We start from the raw sequence: 20307 nt of genomic DNA on the forward strand, positions 1-20307 counted from the left end.
AGTGGGTGCTTTTAGTTCATTGACATTGGAGCATATTATTATTCTGGGATTTTGTGCCATCTTTCTGTAGAAATTTGTTTTGTTTGTGGGATCTTCTTGCCTTACAGTAGCCCAGTAGATACTTCTTTTAAGGTTGGGTTTGAAACTATAAGTTCCTGAGCTGTTGTTTACAAATGAAGTTGTGTATGATTCCTTTAAATCTGAATGAGAGGCTAGCCAGGTAAAGTATTCTTGGATTCTTGGTGGTCTTCATTTTTATTTAGTTTTTTTAGCTATCTCCCACCACTGACCTCTTCCTGGAGAGTTTCATATGATAGGTCTGCTGTAAATCTAAAGGATGCTCATCTTTTTTCTCTTTGGGTCACACCCGACAATGCACAGGAGTTACTCCTGGCTTTGAACTCAGGAATTACTCCTAGTGGTGCTCTGGGGACCATATGGGATGCTGGGAATCAAATCTGGATCTGCCGAGTGCAAGGCAAATGCCCTACCCGCTGTGCTATCATTCCAGCCCTTAAAGGATGCTCCTTTGTATGTAAGTTTCTTATTTGATCTTGCTGCTTTCAATATTGTATCTCTATGATATTTAATGTTCTGATTAAGATATGTCGGGATCTTTCACTGGTGTCTCTTTTAAAAGGCTGGTACTCTTTGGGGTTTTGGGATTTGGTTGCCTGCATTTTCCAACTCTGGGAACTTTTCAGTAATGATGTCTTTAACTGTAACTACTTCATTGGGGTTGCTTCCCTGTCCCACTGAGACTCCAGCAATTCTTATGTTGTTCTTCTTGAATTCATATGATAGATATTTTTCCTACCCTTAAACTATTTTGAGGTCTTTTTCCATCATCTATTGCTGCCTGTATGCTTTCTGCAGCTCAGCCTCAAGCTCACTGATCCTGTCTTTGGCTGATGTCATTCTCCTATTGAGGGTGCCCATTGTATTTTTCATTTCACCTACCACATTTTTTATTAATGATACTTCTATTTATATTTTATTATTTCTGAATCATTTCTCTTATGTTTTATTGGTTGCCCATTCCACTGTTGCTCTCATATCTTACTATATTTTATTGGATGTCTGTTCCACTGTTTATTTGAGATCATTGAACAGACTCACCATTTTGTCTCTGAATTCTTTGTCAGAGAGATTTTGTATGTGAGTACTCCTTGTTGAGGCTTCAGGACTCCTATCTTCCTCCACTGCTCATGATGGGGCTCTACTCTATTCCCATAGTGCCTGTAGCAGTCTGGGAGTGGTGATCTCTTCTTTCTCCTTATAGGATATCCCCTTCCTTTTTGGTGTTCCTTTGTAACTATATGGAGCCTCTTTGAAAATGGATCTTATATGCTATTCAGCAGAGTATAACTCCACTGGGGAAGTCAGACCTTCTGCATTTCTGACCTAGGGGTGGGGCATTAGTAGAGTTCCATATGTTTGAATCCTGCATGGTTGCCTCCTAGGAAAGCTCACCCAGGGTCTCTACTGCTACTGCTATCATTGCCACAGCTGCTGCTGCCTCTGGGGAAGCCAGGCCCTTCTCTTTTCTGAACTAGGAGTTGGGCATTAGAGGGAGTGTCAGTTTTCTTATATGACTGACACAAGGTTCACTCCCTTCTACCCTCCAACCCAACTTTGGTTATATTGGTTCTGTAAGCAAATTATGAGCTTCTATTGCATTTGACCAATTGTATTCCTTACTATGTTTCTCCAATTGTATTCCTTGCTATGTTTCTTTAGATCACTTAAATAAAATACATCATTATGTAGTTCCTTTTTTCTTCACTCTCATACTATCCTCTAGTTCCCTGCATGTAGCAGAAAATTGCATGATTTCATCTTTTCTTATAGCCAAGCTGTACTCCATTGCACATACATGTTATAATTTCCTCACTCAGCTGTTCATGGGGATTAAGGTTGGTTACCTTGGCAGTTGTGAGTAGTGCTACAATATACATAGCCACACAAATGCCTTTTTTAAAATAAGTATCTTGATGTATACTGAAAGTAGACAAAAGACCAATCATGATGGCCTCTCAGGATCTGTATTATAAACCATAATGCCCCAAAGTAGAAAGTGTAAGAAGGAAACTGCCTGCCATAGAGGCAGGAGGTGGCTTGGGGTGGGGATGGTGGGAGAGATATTGGGGATGTTGGTGGTGGGGAAGTTACACTGGTAGAGGGATGGGTGTTCAATCATTGTATATTGAAACTCAATCATGAATGCTTTGTAACCTAATCTTGTCAGGGTCCTGGCCAGTAGACCCCGACAAACTGAAGTATTATCCCCAAGCTGCCAGACTTACTCCCTATAGGAGAAGGAGTGGAAAAGGGAGAAGCTTCCGCCCTGCCCCTCTGCACACTGCGGCCACCCTACCACCACCACCACCAAGAAAGAACCATGCAAAGGGGGGAGAGTTGGAGATTAATAAACTCTCATTTTTTTAGTTCCCACACAAGATATTTACAAGCAAATGTCGGGGTGGCTTGGATATTTATCAATGCTTGTCATATACACTTTGCTAGACCCTTTACATATGTTAGCTAATGATTTAAGTTTCCTGCTTCTCAAGGCTGGGTATGTTAGCTCAGACAAGTGGTGACTTTGAGGTTTCATCCCATTATCTCCTCAACCAGGGCGCCCTTCTGGGTTAAGTGCTGGCACAGGGCCTTTAGCCCCTGTTTGAAGAGAACCTGCTCCTGCTTCTAAGGGCAGGGGATTTGGCCAGGGTCTTAAGCTGGCTGCTGAGACCCCCAACATAATCTCACACTGATTCAATATTTTTTTAAAATAGTATCTTGGGGCCCTGGGAACAGATGTCCAGAAATTAATGATTAGGTTTCAGTCATACAGTGTTCCAAAACCCATCTTTAGACCAGAGTCCCCAGCTTCCCTCGCATCAGCCCCCAACACCCAGTCGCCTCTATCCTTTAATCCTCTATGACAGGCACTTTCTCTCTCTCTCTCTCTCTCTCTCTCTCTCTCTCTCTCTCTCTCTCTCTCTCTCTCTCTCTCTATCTCTCTCTCCCTTTGGAAATTGTGGTTTGCAATACAGACACTGAAGCATGGAAGCTCAACTCTTACTTGTTTGAGAAATCTACAATCTGTTTTCCAAAGATACTGAATCAGTCAACATGCCTACCAACAGTGGATAAGGATTCTTTCACAAATTTCCCTACAAATATGTAGTTCCTTAAACATTTTTTGAATCAATCTTCTATATTTCTGGCTCCCAGATTACTAAGTAGATTATACAAACTGTTGGTCATATGTTTATTGTATATTTTCACAATTTTTCACTTTGTTGAAAATTTTTCGCTTTCTTGAAAAATCAGCTTTAGCAATTTTACTTTACAGAGACATTTATTTATTCTCCATTTGTAACCTCTCTATAGCCCTAGTCACATAAATATAGATCACATATATATATATATACACATATGTGTGTATATTGAGAGCAAATGGAGCTTCAGGGACCAGTTCATTTTTCATAAACATTGTCTTGTTGAGATTCACCTCTAATCCGACCTTTCCACACTCGTGGTTGAAGTTGGCCAGCATTTGTGCTGCTTGGCTAATGTTTGGTGTTATGAGAACGATGTCATCAGCGAAGCGGAGGTGGTGTAATTGCCGACTGTCTCTCTTCACTCTCATTCCTTCCCATTCCAGTTGTCGCATGACGTTCTCAAGAGCAGCACTGAAGAGTTTCAGTGAAATGGTATCACCTTGCCGCACCCCTCTCTTTACATTAATGATCACTTCCTTGTAAAATGGTGAGATCCTGGTGGTGAATCCACAATACAGCTCATGGAGGATTTTGATATACTGAGTTTGAACACCCTGTTTGACCAAGGCTTCGATGACCACCTCAGTCTCAACAGAATCAAAGGCCTTCTTTAAGTCGATGAATGTTAGACAGAGCGGCATCTTGAAGTCTCGCGAAACTTCAATGAGTCTGGTCACTGTGTGGATATGGTCTATCATGCTGAATCTCCTTCAGACCCCGGCTTGCTCGCAAGGTTATCTTTCGACTAGTGTTCTGCCTATTCTATTCAGGATGACACGAGTGAACAACTTGTAGATGATAGACAACAGGCAGATTGGGCGATAGTTGCCGATGTTGTGGATGTCTCCCTTCTTGTACAACAGAATGGTCCTACTGGTTTTCCACTGGGACGGAACTTTGCATTCAGACAGGTAGCGTGTGAAGAGTCGGGACAGTGTATTGATGAGTACTGACAGCAGATTCTTCAGGTGTTTGGGTCTGACCTTGTCCGGACCAGGTGCTGTTTGTGTCTTTACCAGCAAAATGGCGTGTCGGATTTCAGAAGGGAGAACATTGGGAACGCCATATCCATCCTGCGGAATTTGGTATGTGGGCAGGTGGACATGGCTGTCAAAGAGATCCGAGTAGAAGTCGTGAATAATTTTCTCCATTGCCTTTCTCGAGGATGTTATAGATCCATCGGTACGTCGGAGGGCAGTCATCTTGGTCTTGTAGTTGGCAACGGATAGGCGAGCATTGCGAATACTTTTCCCAGCTTCTGCTGCACTGGCCAACACTGCTGCTCTTCTCTCTTTGAGGTCTTCCTTTATCACATCTCTGCACAACTTTGTGAGCTCGGACGTTAGCTTGTGGTTGCCTGAGGCTCGCGCCAAACCTGTTAACGAATGAGCTCGAGAGTTTCCGAAGACAGGCGTCTGTTTGTGGCTTTCTCACTCTCGGCATTCTTTGCGCAGACATGGAGGTGCTGAACCAGTCGATCGTATTCCTCGTTGATGTTGTCAAGGACAGCATCTTCCCACGTTGCTGCAATAGTGCCAAAGAGCTCCCAGTTGGTGGTCATTCTGGGAGTTGTCTTCTTAGACTTAAGTTTTGCAGACTTTTCTCCCCACTCTGTGAAGTAGAATTTCTCATGAAGGAGACGGTGGTCCAATCCCATTTGGAATTTTAGGACAACAGTAACATCAGTCAGGCAAAACCTTCGATTGAATATGATGTGGTCCCTGAAGCTCCATTTGCTCTCAATGGAATGAACATCTCCGAATGCAGCAGCTATGTGTACCTGGGTTGAGAAATCAACATGACGAATGACTTAGTGCTAGAACTTCACAGGAGGAAGAGAGCAGCGTGGAATGCCTTCAAGTGCGTTGAAGAGGTGGTTAAGAGAACGAAGAATCTCCAACTCCAGGCACATCTTTTTGATTTCACCGTTCTTCCTGCACTAACATATGCCTCAGAGACCTGGGCCCTACGCAAGCAAGATGAGAATGCTATTAGGGTATCCCAAAGAGGAATCAAAAGAGCTATGCTGGGAATATCATGTCTCACTCAAGAGAGAGTAGGAATCCAGAGTTCTGACCTCCATCGATGATCAAGAATCAGGGACGCTGTCTCATTTGCCAAGGCATCAAAAATCAGATGAGCCAGTCATGTAATGCGATTCAGAGACAACCGTTGGACTAGAGCTGTTACAGACTGGATTCCACGGGATGTTAGAAGACCTCATGGCCGCCCACTAACTAGATGCTCAGATTTCTTCATCAAATCTCTGAGTGATGATTTGAGGCTCTTTCTGTTCCTGGAGCGAGCAGGTATCATTGGGCTACACTAGCTCGTGACAGGGACAAATGGAGATGTTACTGGCGCCCGCTTGAACAAATCGAAGATCAATAGGACTACAAGTGATATGTGTATATATATGTATATAAACATATATATGTATTACGGTATATATATTATGGTATATAATATAATATAATATATATATATATTATGGTAGCACTGTAGCACTGTCATCCTGTTGTTCAGTGATTTGCTCGAGCAGGCACCAGCAACGTCTCCATTGTGAGACTTGTTTTTACTGTTTTTGGCATATTGAATATGCCACGAGTAGCTTGTCAGGTTCTGACAAGCCATCAAAATTTTGATATCTGTTCTTCAATTATAATATATTTCATAATGCATTCTTATTTTGAGATTGAAAAAGTAACATTTCTTTATGTCTAGAAAACTCTGCATGAGAATGATGTTATTCTTTTCCCTTCTCCTTATGTATGTTTATATTATTTTACTCCCGTTCTAAACTATTGGTTGTAATAGTAGTAGTAACAGAAGCTTGTATTATATTGAAATAACAAGATCATTTTATAGTCAAATAAGATACTTGTTTTGAGATTGTTCTCATATCATAATGCAAACATGTTAATCCTCTTGTATTTTTCAGATTAAAAATTGAATAAAATAAAATTCAGATGCTGTTAAATGCATGTTTTTATTGATATAGTAACATTATAAATAATATTCATATATATTATCACATTTTAAAGTATATGTAGTACCTATATTTGTAACTTTGATTGGTAAGTCTATTCTAATGTTAGAGGCCAGTGTCGGAAAGAGCACACAAAGCAGTGAGCTCTGCACTTTATTTGACACAAGTAAAACAAGTATGGAGTTTAGAAAGCTGAATGGTCAGGGATGTCCCCTCTAGTAGGAGATCGACCCTTCCCTTTGTTTCCAGGGTCTTTTTATACTCTTAAAGCACAAGGGGCTTCCCTGTCTATCTTGTGCCACTCCCTGGTGTCCTTTTCCTTGATTGGTTCAGTGGTTTTCTCCATTGACTTCATGCAGGGTTAATTCTGTCTTTTTGGCTGATCCCCATAAATGGGTAGGAGTAGTTCTGCCTTTTCGACTGATTCCCATAAATGGGTGCATTTTGGCTAAACTGATAGTTACTGGCAAAATCTGTGCTTTCCCAAAATGGCTCTACTGATGGTAAGCACATCTAAGTATTGTAGAAGGAGAGTAGGCCTTCACACTTAATATTGTTAAATTAGAAATATAGGTGTCACACGAACTTACTAAATGAAATGTCAGCCCTTTCACTTTTGTTAACTCTTTGGGATTATATAAATGGCAAAAACATAATGGAAGGATTATTTATTTCTTGAACATTTGAAATAATATTCTTGTAAATTCTAGGGTAATCTTACCTAGAGGGTTTTCTTTCACAAGCTTCTAAAATCCCTTCATATTTTTATCTCTTCCAACGTTCTTCCTGTGTCACTTAAGAAGTCTTAAATATAGACAAATTTCATTAAAATCTGTCATTTGAATAGTGATTACATATGTATGTATAGTAATATGTGTTATATATTTATATATAGCACATCTTACATTTGATATTTGTGTCTCTTTTATTCTATATGAAATTAGACACATATTTTATTTATGGAGAAAGTTATGGAGAAAGTTGTAGGTCAAAGGGGTCAGGAAATTCTGGGTTTACTTCAGAAGCAGGGTCCTAAAATCTTTAGATTAATTGAAGACTTTAGCTCTAATGATAATGAGATTTCTGTTTAATTTAAACTTTAGGATTTGACCAGGAAGTGGGTTCACCCAGGAAATTTGGGTAAAAATGCCTGGATAACTGCAGCTGAGTGGGAGATAAGGATCTTAGTTAAGATCCATTATGGCCATGCTCCTTGCCCTGAGTTTGATACATGCCTGCTTCATTTTCCTTCTTTCTTTTCTCTCCTTTTGTCCACATTTTCTTTTCATCATTATCCAGTCATCCTTTCCTTTGTTCAAATATTCTTTCATCTCTGACACTGTAAACTATCTCCTAGGGCTTAATGCGATTATCAAGTTCTGGTTCCCACCTCCTAAGAAGGAGATTCAGACTAATGTGCCTTCTGGATCAGGAGCAGAGGTGTCCAGAGACTCATTTTCAAGGCATTTATCTACCACAGAACAATGGCATCTGCTGCTGAGAAGAAATTAAAGCTACTGATAAATAGAGCAGCACAAGGCTTAATAGCCTTGCTGATCAAGGGAGAGTGTTTGACGGTGAAGGGTGTTTGGAAATTTGCACTGATAAGACCTTCATCCACATCACAGGACAGTCCTGAAGCAGCTGGTAGCTGGGACTCCAACATTCTCTACTCTGCTGGATGCCAGACTCTATTCAGGATTTGGGGAAAATCCAGTGAGGCAAGAATACTTTAAACAGGACAAAAACCTCTGCATATCAGAGTCAGGGTGTTTAAAAAGGAAAAGGGAGAAAACTGAGAGCAGGGCAAGAGTTTAATCAAATTTGTTAGAGTAAGATCAAACCGAGATGCGAATAGGATGTGACAACCCTTCCCATTAAAGCAGGACCCTTGTCAAATAAAATAACCCTCAAATAACCCTGGAATTGGTTAAAAAACCCACATCAGGGAAACTGACCTTTTGCTCATTTTAAAGTTATAAAAGCTAAAATCTAACTCCAATTAAATTTTAAAACAAGACAAAAAGCAATAACAAACATTATTATTTCTCTGAGGCTTAAATTTTTCCCTTTAAGACCTTGGAACAATGAGTTACTGAATCACTTTAGCAGAGCATAAACTGCAAAGCTTCAGCCTTCTCTGACCTTGATTTCTTCCCTCCAGGACTTCAGTGAGGAATAAAGCGGCTCTTAGGTTCTTGAGCATAGTCACTCACACTGTACTGTAGGAAAGAATGCATTAACCTGAATTTAAATATCAATTTCTTTATTAGCAATGTGGCTCTCATCTAATCACTTAATTACCTTGAGGTGATTTTATTTGCCTTGGAAAATGATAATGACATATATCTCATAAAGCTTACATGAGGGTTATTTGAAAAAAAGTCATGTGACTGCAACATTACTAGACTATGTCAGCATGCAAGAATAACTTCATATTCCTGATTAAAAATGTCTATGTTGATAGAAATTAACACATCACTTGACTATATAGGGTTTAATACATGAGTTTATAGTTTACTATATTAAACACCATGACAGTACTGTTCAGCAAACCATAATAATTCCATATGTATAATAATTTAATCATCTGGAAAACAAGAGTATACAACTAAAATGTATTTATTTATTAAAAATATATCTTAGGTGACTATTTTGCTTTCTGCTAGACCTGAGGTTATAGTTGAAAAACATAAGACAGGCTTTACATGAGTCATGAAGGATTTTTTTTTCTCTTGTAATAGGTTACCCAGGTCAAAATGAATTAAATAATAAGTATATTATCACATTAAATAACTAAAAAGGCCAGAAAGTTTAAAATGGTTTTATTCATTAACTCATTGAGGTTGATGGGGACTCTACTTCCTTTCATCTGTGCTCTGTTTCACTTGAAAGCTATCGTGTGATTTCAAATTGCTCTCGGGGTTGTATGACTAATAAATGGCATACTTAGGACTGGAGAGGTAGCACAAGGGTTAAAACACTTGCCTTGCATGTAATTGGCCATGATTCGCTGCTCTCCAGTACTATATATGGTTCCTACCCCAAGCTTTTCCATAAGTTCCATAGAGCTAGAAGTGATCCCTGAGCATCATGGGGTATAGCTCAACTCTCCCCACCCCCAATGAAAGTATATGTTTTTTTTTCCATATTCAAAAGTTTCTATGTTCCAGAAGTTTCTAGCCAATCTCTGCTGTGTCTCAATGGAGTTGGATCAAACTAGTGATACATAGATTATAAACGCAAATATGGAGCATATTTAGAAACACATCATTATATGATTTTGTCATGGCATAAATATCATAGTGTGTATGTAGAAAAAAAATTGGATGGTATAATCTGCTAAATACAGAATCTATAGAGCCCCCATGTACTGATAATCTTTAATAGATGAATATGTCATTTTGAGGTACGTGACAGCACAACAGATGACATATATCTGTCAGGGGAAGTCTAAGCCACAGGCTGTTATATGGAGCTAGAATTTAAGTATAAAGAATGTTCAGAAGATAACTGTTAATACGATGCCTGTGAAAGTCAGAGCGAGGATGTGAGGCGTCCATTATAGCCAGCCATCTCAGGGGGGCAGGAGACTGGGCTTCCAGAAGACAGCAACCACAGGAGCATGTCAGAATCCTAATAGACCTTTCAGCCAGATTTGAAAACTTTGCAAAGCAGACTTTTAGGAGATGAAAAATAAAATTTTGTGCAGCTGTCCTTGGAATAAATGTGTGTCGAGAATAGAAAATGTCACTTCACATCTAGCTATGGAGTTATTTGATAACCTTAATGGCTAATATAGTCAATAATTATGTATACAAATAAATATAAAATTAGAGTCACTATCATTCAAAAACAAAGTATAATAAACTCAATATTTTGTTCACTTCAAAAATGACCATTAGTAAAATGAGGTCATGTGATAAGTGCCTAATAAATGAAGCAAACATTAATTTTTATAGGGCTTGCAGGTTTATAACTCCTATACTAAGGATTACGTGGGATTCTTGTTTTAGAATGCACATTTTTATAGTTATGTTTTAATTTTTATTGGGGGTTACTCCCAGAGCAGTGCTTGAAGGCCATTCTTGGAAAGGTGCAGAATTCAAGGCTAGGGCAGGGACAAAATCCATCTGCCCACAGGTAAAGCCTCACTCCAATCCTTTGAACCATCCTTTCAGGCTCTGAAATGCAAATATGGGGGAGGCGTTGGCCACACCTAGGCTGCTCAAGGCTTACTCCTGATTCTATGCTCAGGGATCCTTTCTAGAGGTGCTTGGAAGACCAAAGGTTGTGCTAAGGATTTTTTTTTAATGAAAATTTTTAATCCAGGAATTTTAATTCTATAATACGAGACAGTTCCTAGGAATCATTTTTTAACACTTCAATAATTATAATGCAAAAGAGAGATTAATCAATGCTATTGTGGGTATACCACACTCCATCAAAGAAGCAACAAAAGTCATGAAATAGTTTTGTACTTAGGGAATATCTAGAGTTTTCAATAGCCTACTAGGATAACATATGTTTTGATCTACTTACTGTTCACTGATATATGTCTATCACCTAAGTGCATTTTTCAACATAGGTGCTTATAGAATGGTAAGGATAGAGGAGAAAGACAGTAGAAAATAGGTAGAATAAAGAGACTGTAGAAAAAGAAAAATGCTCATTTATTAGACTTTGAATTAAATGATATTTAATTATGCATTAAATGATATTTAATTAGCCTCGTAGGCATAAAAAGAGAAGAAGAAATAGTTACCAAAAGCCTTTCAACGATTGATAGTTATTCAGCAAATAATTTATACTCCATGGAAAAGTTAGCAAAATTTAAAGGCTTTCATTTATTAAAAAAAATGTGAATGGATGAGAAAAAGAAAACCGAGCTTTGTCATTAGGATAAACCCACATTTTATCTGTGTTGTAAAATAAAGGAAAACACCCTGCAAACTGGGGAATAGGAGATACTTCCAGAACCAGGCTGCTTCTCAGTTACAGAGTGCCCTTAGAGAAATCCCTTCCCTTCTTTATGGAATTTCCACACTGGTAGAATGAAGGGGTTGAATTAAATCTATGACATCCTTTGTCACCGTGACAATACCACAGCATTCACCTCCAAGAGAATGATATTGATGGTATAATTCCTTTTAAACTGTTAAAATAAGTATGATTAAAAATAAAATGTATATTGGATTGAGTGTAATACTAATGCTGTACTTTCTAATTATCTATTGAACAATGTAATAACCATAGTGAAATTTATGATTAGAGCAGTACATCCATTGCCCTGATCAGATTGTGGAGAATTACAGCTCATAGCTGCCCTTTATATTAATTTAAAGGTATCCTCTGCCACCAGGAACAGAAACATTACCAGCATATGAATGAGGTCCATTAACACAACAGAAGTTGTATCACTTAACATCACATAATAGTCCTGGGCTAGACATCTAACCTTGTAAACACTGTACTTGTTTCAAAGGAGGAATTCATGTTTATTGTCTCTGGCACAAACTCAGCTTCTCTTATATATGTAACTAAATTCAAAGAGACAGTGAAAATCCAGAAAGTTTCTCTGGGAAAAATAAACACATACATATATGCACATATGTACATTCGCACATATACAGTTATGTGTTATATACTTTATATAAACAAGCATCTTATAGTTGATAACTTTGGCATGTGTTTATTGCACTCTGGTCAAGGTCAGCCTAATATTGAAATATCTAGATCAACATGTTGGTCATTTGGCGATCATAACTACAGAAACATAACTCTAATATATGTATTTTTACAAAGCTTAAAGAAATTTATTAAGAATCCCTAACTTGAAAAATTTATGATCAAGTTTTCAGACATAGTACTGCTTAAATAATAATGTCTAACTCTTGAGTACTATAAGCCAACATGACCTATACTTATGATATTATTAAAATCCTTTATCTTTCTAATTAAGCTAAAATATAGATATTAACTATTCTGTATGGCTGAAGAAATGTGTTATTTTTCCAAGGTGAAATACAAATAAAAATTCAATTCTACATCTCCTTCACTCTAAAACATGTAATAATTCTACTGAAACTTGGTGTCTCAAGTTTCACAAGTCCATTTAACAATACACCATCTCCTGGATCTGCCTAATTATAAATGAAATAAAGGACTCTCATTGCTTTTAAGCCTAGCATATATTTTCTCTGTTTCACTTTGAATGATTATAATTAGTGACATATATACTTTAAGACTACTAAGATGGGGTATCACTCTAAAATCTTAACACCAGGAGATCAAATTGTATTTTTAAATTTTTTTCTGTAATTTAATATTTTTATGCTGAATATTTTTGTTTGTTTGGGGACAACACTGGGCTATGTGCAGGGCTTACTCCTGGCTCTGTGCTCAGGAATCACTCCTGGTGGGCTTGGGGAACTTTATGGGGTCAGGGACAAATGGTTGGCTACGTGCAAGGCAAGCACCCTGCCTGCTATACTATTGTTCCAGCCTCACTCTTGAATAGTTTTATAAAGCAAAATTAAACAGTGAAGATTTGACAATTCAATGTAAATGCATTTAAATTATTTCTAATATTTACACAATCAATCTACAAAATTATCTGTGTCAGACTCTGCACTGTAATTAAACTTTACCTTTACTTAAATTACTTGGATTAAAGTACATATTTTGATAATTTAATTGCATACCTGGAAATATGAAAATTAAAATTAAATGTGAATTGCACATACCTCTAGTAACCTCACTACAATTCCCAAATTCAGATTTACCAAAAATTAATTTCTTAAGGAAATGTTTGGTTGATTCCACAGTTTACAGAAGTTTAACTAATGTGAATATTCATATACATTTCAGGGTGACATTAAAGGTGTTGAGAACATAGACGGTCTTCAGATCCATTTGGGTAGTTATACAATAGACTAAAAAACTTCTAAAATGTCTATGTTCAATAAAGAGGAGCTGTGTAATCAATAAGAGGTGAAAGAAGTGATGGGTTTGATTTATAAAATTAAATTATGATAGAGAAATTTGGGGGAAAATAAAACTAAGATGTGATAGAAAAGAAGTTATTCTATTTAGTCCCAGTCCTCCTTTGACAACTAAAATGACCTAGCCCAAACTTAAGACCAACTTTTAATTCAGAAACAAAGATAATAAAGACAAAATCCCTAGGATTCAATGTCCTTGACAACAGTCTCTGGCAGACTCATTTACACAGAGAAACCCAGGTCAAGAAACCTTGGAAAATAACATGGTCCATTTCCAGGGACAAAACCCCATGCATTGCAGGCTGGATGCATGATCTCTACTTCGTCCTACACCACTGCAAACTGGAATCCCACAAAATCAATTATTGGTGTGCTAGTTTTTCATAGACTGGAGCAATAGCACAGCGGATGGGGCATTTGCCTTACATGCAGCCGACCCGGGTTTAATTCCTCCGCCCCTCTCGGAGAGCCTGGCAAGTTACCGTGGTGTATTCGATATGACAAAAACAGTAACTACAAGTCTCACAATGGAGACGTTACTGGTGCCTGCTCGAGCAAATCAAAGAAAAACAGGACCACAATGCTACAGTGCTACAGTTTTTTATATGCTTTAAAGTGCATCGCAGTTGGCAGGGTGTTTGCCTTGCATGCGGCCAACCCAGGTTCAATTCCCAGCATCCCATATGGTCCCCTGAGCACCACCAGGAGTAATTCCTGAGTGCCAAAAGTAACCCCTGTACATCGCCGGATGTGATCCAAAAAGCAAAAAAATATATTAAAAAAAAATAAAGTGCATTGCATTTGGGAAGTGATAAGTACCCTCACTACTAGAGGGGATATTTCTCTCTCTGTCTCTGTCTCTGTCTTTCTGTCTCTGTCTCTCTCTCTCCATCCCCCCATCACATATTCTAAATAAAACTCATTTTTTCTAAAATTATTTTCAGCAATAACTGACACCAAACTTTTCTTTTCCTAAATAAAGCCCAAGTCAGCTCCATCGTAAGAACTATGGTGCCCCTTCCCCCAAATTGAGCTGTGGGGACCAGTTCCAAAATTATATAGATCAAGTGGATATTAGGTAGAACTTGATGGTTCTCTTATGTGACTTTCACTGCTTAAGAGTCTGTATCATGTCGCAACTAATAAAATCTTTACTTTTCAGTCTTCTAGACACTCACCCCCACTAACATCTGAAACATTGATCTTCCACAGATTTGTTTTCACCTGTGAAATCTCCTATCCTTTACATATTCTATTGTTCTCTTTCTTGAGTCACAAACTCAGTAAGAGAGCATTTTTGCTCTAGTGAGACATACAAGTGACCCTATGCAGACATTCAAGTGATCCTAAGTAGAGACACACTGTTAAGAAAAGAGCTAGATGACTTGCTAACGGGGCATGAGTACTCCAGTCAAGTTATCATATGGCAGTTCCAGCCAATGTTTTGATTGACTCTTATCAGAAAACCAGTGTCAGAATTACCTACTTGAGTTGCTTCCAAATTTTGGGTGTACATAAGTTGTTTAAGATAATAAACTGTAATTTAAACCACTGCTGAATTGAAAACAGGTATAGCTATTTTTTATGCTGAGTAAAATGTCCTGACTCCAATATTTTAAAGCACACAAAATACATTTGCATACATCAAACAGGTTATTGAAAGAATGAAATATTTTAAATATGCTGTATAGAGATGATTCAAATTGCAAATAGCACAGGAAGACAAGTAAGGGTAAAAGTTATTTGCTCCATTAACTCCTTGTCAACTTAGGGCAACATCTTTGCATAAAAATAGTTGATGTCACCTGAGGCTATGTTTTTTCAGGTGTTTTGTTTGTTTCAATTTTCGCTTAAATAATTTTAAAATTACAGCTTCACTGTCACCTGATTGCCAATCAAAAGAAAGATGTGACATGGGCCAGAACAAAGTAGTACAGCGCGGGCAGGAATCTTGCTTTTTGCACTGCTGATCTGAGTTCCATCCCCAGCATTCATATGGTCTCCCTAGTTCACCAGGAACAGAGGCACAGAGCCAGGAGTAACCCTTGAGCAACACCAGTTGTGACACCCCCTCCAAAAAAAAAGAAGAAGAAAGAGGTGGAGAAAGAACTTTATAGAACTTTATTGCCAATACACAAACAGTTTGGAAGATAATGAACTCATGCCCTCAAAGCAACTTTCTTGCATTCAGTTATAAGAAGCTTTTAGAAGAAAATAGTATGAACGAAAGGGTAAGCTACCTACCAGTGGACACTGGAATAAATGATTTGTGCTGTTTGCCCGAGGTGCTTTCCCCCTCGTCTGTAAACCTAAACAAAGTAATGGTTAGGCTTTGGGACATGAGCAGTAGTTTTTGTCTATAATTCATTTTTGACGCTGCCATAGTCTTCACTGTCAGTTTTTCCTCTCATATCTATGGAAGTTAGATATCAATCAAAACTGAGTGCTTCCTGATATTCCTTTTCCTAGAGATGCTGGAATAAATGTAATCTGCACTGTAGCACTGTCATCCCATTGTTCATCAATTTGCTCAAGTAGGCACCAGTAATGTCTCCATTGTGAGACTTGTTGTTACTGTTTTTGGCATATTGAATACTCCACGGGTAGCTTGCCAGACTCTGCTGAGTGGGCAGGATACTCTCAATAGCTTTCCGGGCTCTCCGAGAGGGATGGAGGAATCAAACCCACATTGTCCGTGAGCAAGGCAAACACCCTACCTGCTTTTTACATAAATATGTAATATACTTTTCTATATTTTCCTTTTATCCTAATTTTTTAATCCCAACTGTAGGATATCATTGGTTTGTCCTTTCTGCCTTGTCACAAAGAGTTTGGGTTTATCTGGTAATTATCTCAAAACAATTTTAGACAACATTGGTATATCCTGTTCCCCTTGCCATAAGGAGCTTAGGTATATCGGGTCACACCCATCCAAGTGCTCTCGAGTCACTCCCATTCCTTTGTCTATCTGTAACCACTTCTAGCTCTCTTCCCCAACCAGTTAATCAGCTTTTCCCCTAATCAGACTCTGTTGATTTGTAAGGTCAGACCTGTCTAGGACACTGAACTTGTATTGTAAGCTAATATTGCCTTTCTCCTCTCGTGTCTTTTGAATAGTTTACTTTAAAGCAATGTCCTTACTGTATGGACAAAGAAAGACAGTTGTTAATATGCTTTTGTAACATGGGATTTAATTGGCTTCGAATATTATTCACTACAGGGCATCTGCTTTCTCTACTTAAACCTCAGCTGCCTTTACTTCCTAGCACCCCCAAAAGCAGGGTCCCGACGAGAGACGGGACAGACCCAGGGCAAGCGGTGAGTTATGTGCTACCCTGGCATCGAGTTGGGCCTGGCCAAAGTGCCTAATGCTTAACTATATGTTAAGAGATTGGTCATGGACATGTCATGTCATGATCCAAAAGCAACGACGAGACTAGGACCCTGCTAGGGATAGGAAAGACTAATCTGGCCTGAGCACTGTAGTCTGAGATTGAGATGACCCCAAGAGAGCAATTCCATAAGCTTAATGCATCTCTTGCTATGTCCATACAAAATGATTGATATTATGAATGCTTGTATGTTAGTTGGACAAGGAATGGAGAAACACACCCATGGGATTCTGCTCTTGGGTGGGTCGTCCTGCTGAAAGAGAATCTGTCCTGGAAGCAGCATCCCCTGAGAAAAAGAACTTTACCCCTATTGATTGTGACCACACCTATGTGTAAGCCCCAACCACTCATGCTTGGGGATCTAACTAGGCTGAAAGAGTGGGCTGGGGCCCAGCCAGTTCCAGTGCCAGATCTGGAGAAGCTAGATTGAGATCCAGATCCAGAGGAGAAGGAGAATGAAGTATCATCGTGGGAGAAAGAAGCAGGAGGAGAATCAGAGGAGAATGGAGATGGGAATGGAATAAACTGCAACTAAGACCAACCAGCCTGTCTCCGTTCCGTTCCTTCCTTCACCTGCCTCATCATCGTCATCAACCTCCCCGGGATGGAGGAAGCGGCTGGAGACTACCGAACTCGGGCGGCGGGAGAAATAGAGCACCGCTGCCCTGTGCCCGGTGTGGTGCCTCCCTCCCCTCCTTTTTTGTGTGTTTACACACCCAACTCTCACATATACAAAAGAAATAGAGTGCAGACTTAGATCTAATCATTTCCAGCTGAACAAGATCATCATGGTAGAGAAGGGTGGAATAGAACAGACTGATCTAGTGGGGAAAATACTCCTCCATTCTGCTTTTATAGCTTCTCACTTTAAAGTAAGATACATTTTAGGTTGAAATATATTTGCTTCTTCTCAGTCCTACCTTTGTAACTTCTTGGGAAGTTCTACAACACAGAAGCTATTTTATCCACTTATTTTCATAGAACCAGTCTCTTAGTCCTTAGGATGAAATCAGTCAATTTAAGGAGTTGTGTATGGATCCTTAACTAGAGAGAAAAATGTTGAAATGGAAATTAACTAGAAATCCAGGAAGTAGGTCCAAGAACTATAGATTCTAATCTCAGTCAAAGCATCTTAGATGATAGCTATATGTAAGTTGCTTATTGGCAATGTCACTGATTCCCTCAGACATTCAGAAAAATAACATAACAAATGGTAATATTTCTGCAGTCTATAACAAATTCTCATCTCCAGCTTGCATACTCTTTAGAAGAGAACTGTATGAATTGTTAATCATTATGAGTCAGTTAGAAAATACTGCAAGTTCTAGTTCAGAGTCAGAAACTTCAGAGTTCATTGCAGTTTATAAACAAAACTAAAAAAATATTCATTAAGGGAACAAGAATTTTATGTCCTCCAAAACAAGCGTGTAATTGAAATACATTTCTCTCTTTACCTTCACTACTAAACTATCAATTAATTAAAGTAGCAGAATAGGTTTATTTCTAACGAATATGTTCAGTTGTTTTGCATAAGCACAGTGAGAAGAGATATACAGACTGCTTAACCTGCAAACTGTGTTTTTTTCCCTTCGACGTGGTAGTGCTCAGGGCTGGCTCCTGACTCTAACTCAGGAATCACTCTTGGTGGGGCTTGAGGGACCACATGAGGCCTCAGGGATTGAACCCAGGTCAGCTAGGTGCAGGGCAAATGCCCTAGCCACTGTATTATTGCTTCAGTCCCTTCACCTGCAAATTTTGATTGCACGTAAACAGCTTTTCTGTGCTCAGTGATTAAGGCATTTTTCTTTTTCAGGAGTCAGTCTCAACTGATCAGTGCTGTTCAATAGAAGTCTGAGGTACTCATTAGAACATAGTAAACAAATTATAATAAGGTGACTTCTCCCAAGGAGCACCTTGTTACATCGCCAAACTACAAACCTTGGGCCCATCTTTTCTTTTTTGCTTAACCTTAGAGAGTCTTTCTAAATTTTGGCATTAAGGAGGAGCAACATATTTCTCCTGCCCTGTTGGAGCCTATGTTAGAAGTCATTGACCATCTATCAGCTGTACCTTTTTAGCCCTAAGGCTCTCCCATGTTGTAGCCGGGTAATGTAGGATAACATAGCCTCAGTAGTTTAGGTTTATTGGGTTACTCCCGTTACAGTGCTCCTATTCCTCTTTGTTTATTTGTAGCTTCTTTCTTAGTGTTCTGTTGACTTGTAAATAATGTTTTTCTCTTCTCCTTGAGTCCTTTTCATAGTTTATTCAGAGCAAGTCCTTTTTGTATGGACACAGGAAGACTTAACAAATGCTATGTGCTTTTGTAACCTGGGAGTCATTTGACTCTACATGATATTTTCCTCCAGGGCATCTGTTCTCTTGACCTAAGCCTCAGCTGCCCTTACTTCCTAGCACCCCCAAAGCACGGTCCCGACGTGGGACAAGAAGGACCCAGGGCAAGTGGTGAGTTGTGTGCTACCCTGGCATCGAGATGGGCCTGGCCAAAGTGCCTAATGCTTAACTATAAGTTAAGAGCTTGATCATGGACAAATGCTGTCATGATCCAAACAGTGGTACTAGATTTGGACCCTGCTAGGGTGAGGAATGACTAATCTGGCCTGAGTGCTGTGGTCTGAGCCTGTGGCAAGATGTTGCCAGGAGAGCTGCCTTGCAAGCCTCAATGTATCCCTTGCTATGTCCATACAAAAATAACTAGTATTAAGATGTTAAAAAGTTCCTGGACTAAGGAAAAGAAAAAAAACCTTAAGAGTGAGGAAGGGCTTCAGAGTGCCCTGCCCTCAGGAAGGGCTTTCTTATGTTAATTTGGCTACCTGGCTGGGTGTAGCCTAGAGGGCAAGGTGGGAGAGACAGGTAGGAGGAGAGAGAGAAGCCAGAGAGAGGCAGCAGAAGAGGTAGTTGATCCTGAGAGAGGCCGGAGCTGGGAGTGCGGGAGATGAGAAAGTTTGAAGATTGAATAAACGGTAACTAATCAGCAACCAGCTTGGTCCTCGTTCTTCCTTCGCCTGTCCTTGACCACTGGCCGTCCCGATCCAGTCCACACACTGCGGTTCCAGAGCACCGAACGCGGGTGGTGAGACAGAGCCGCCCGGAGAGCCCGCGAGTGCACTCGCCCCTCGGCGTTCTTTAGTTTTTTACAGGGTAAAATGATAAGTTACACTAGATCCGTGCTTTTGGCAGAATTCATTTCTGGGTGTAAAGGTCTAAGACCAGGGCCAGAGAGTATAGTGTGTAGGGAGCTGGTTTTCACGCTCTCAACCCCGGGTTCTACCTACAGGTCCCTGTGTCCCATCAGAAAACCCTCCTTAGCGCAGGAGTCAAGAGTATCTCTGCACATGGCCAGGTACGTCCCCAAAACAAAAACAAAAAAGAAATAAGGACAAATATTTAGGAAAACTGAGGATGTAAATTAATAAGACAAATGCCCATATTGTTATAAGAAAATATTTAGCATCTGAATGCACCTTTAACACTTGTATTTTGATGTCACTCCATCCCTGAGGTTTCAAAATGCCAAAGGGACTACCTTTTCATCCTGTTTGCAGACAGGAACCCTTCAAACAAGGCATGCATCTCTTCTCTGTGCTCAGGTTAATCTTACTGGGCGAGTACTGACT

This window comes from Sorex araneus, chromosome 1, assembly GCF_027595985.1.
Source record: "Sorex araneus isolate mSorAra2 chromosome 1, mSorAra2.pri, whole genome shotgun sequence".
NCBI lineage: Eukaryota > Metazoa > Chordata > Mammalia > Eulipotyphla > Soricidae > Sorex > Sorex araneus.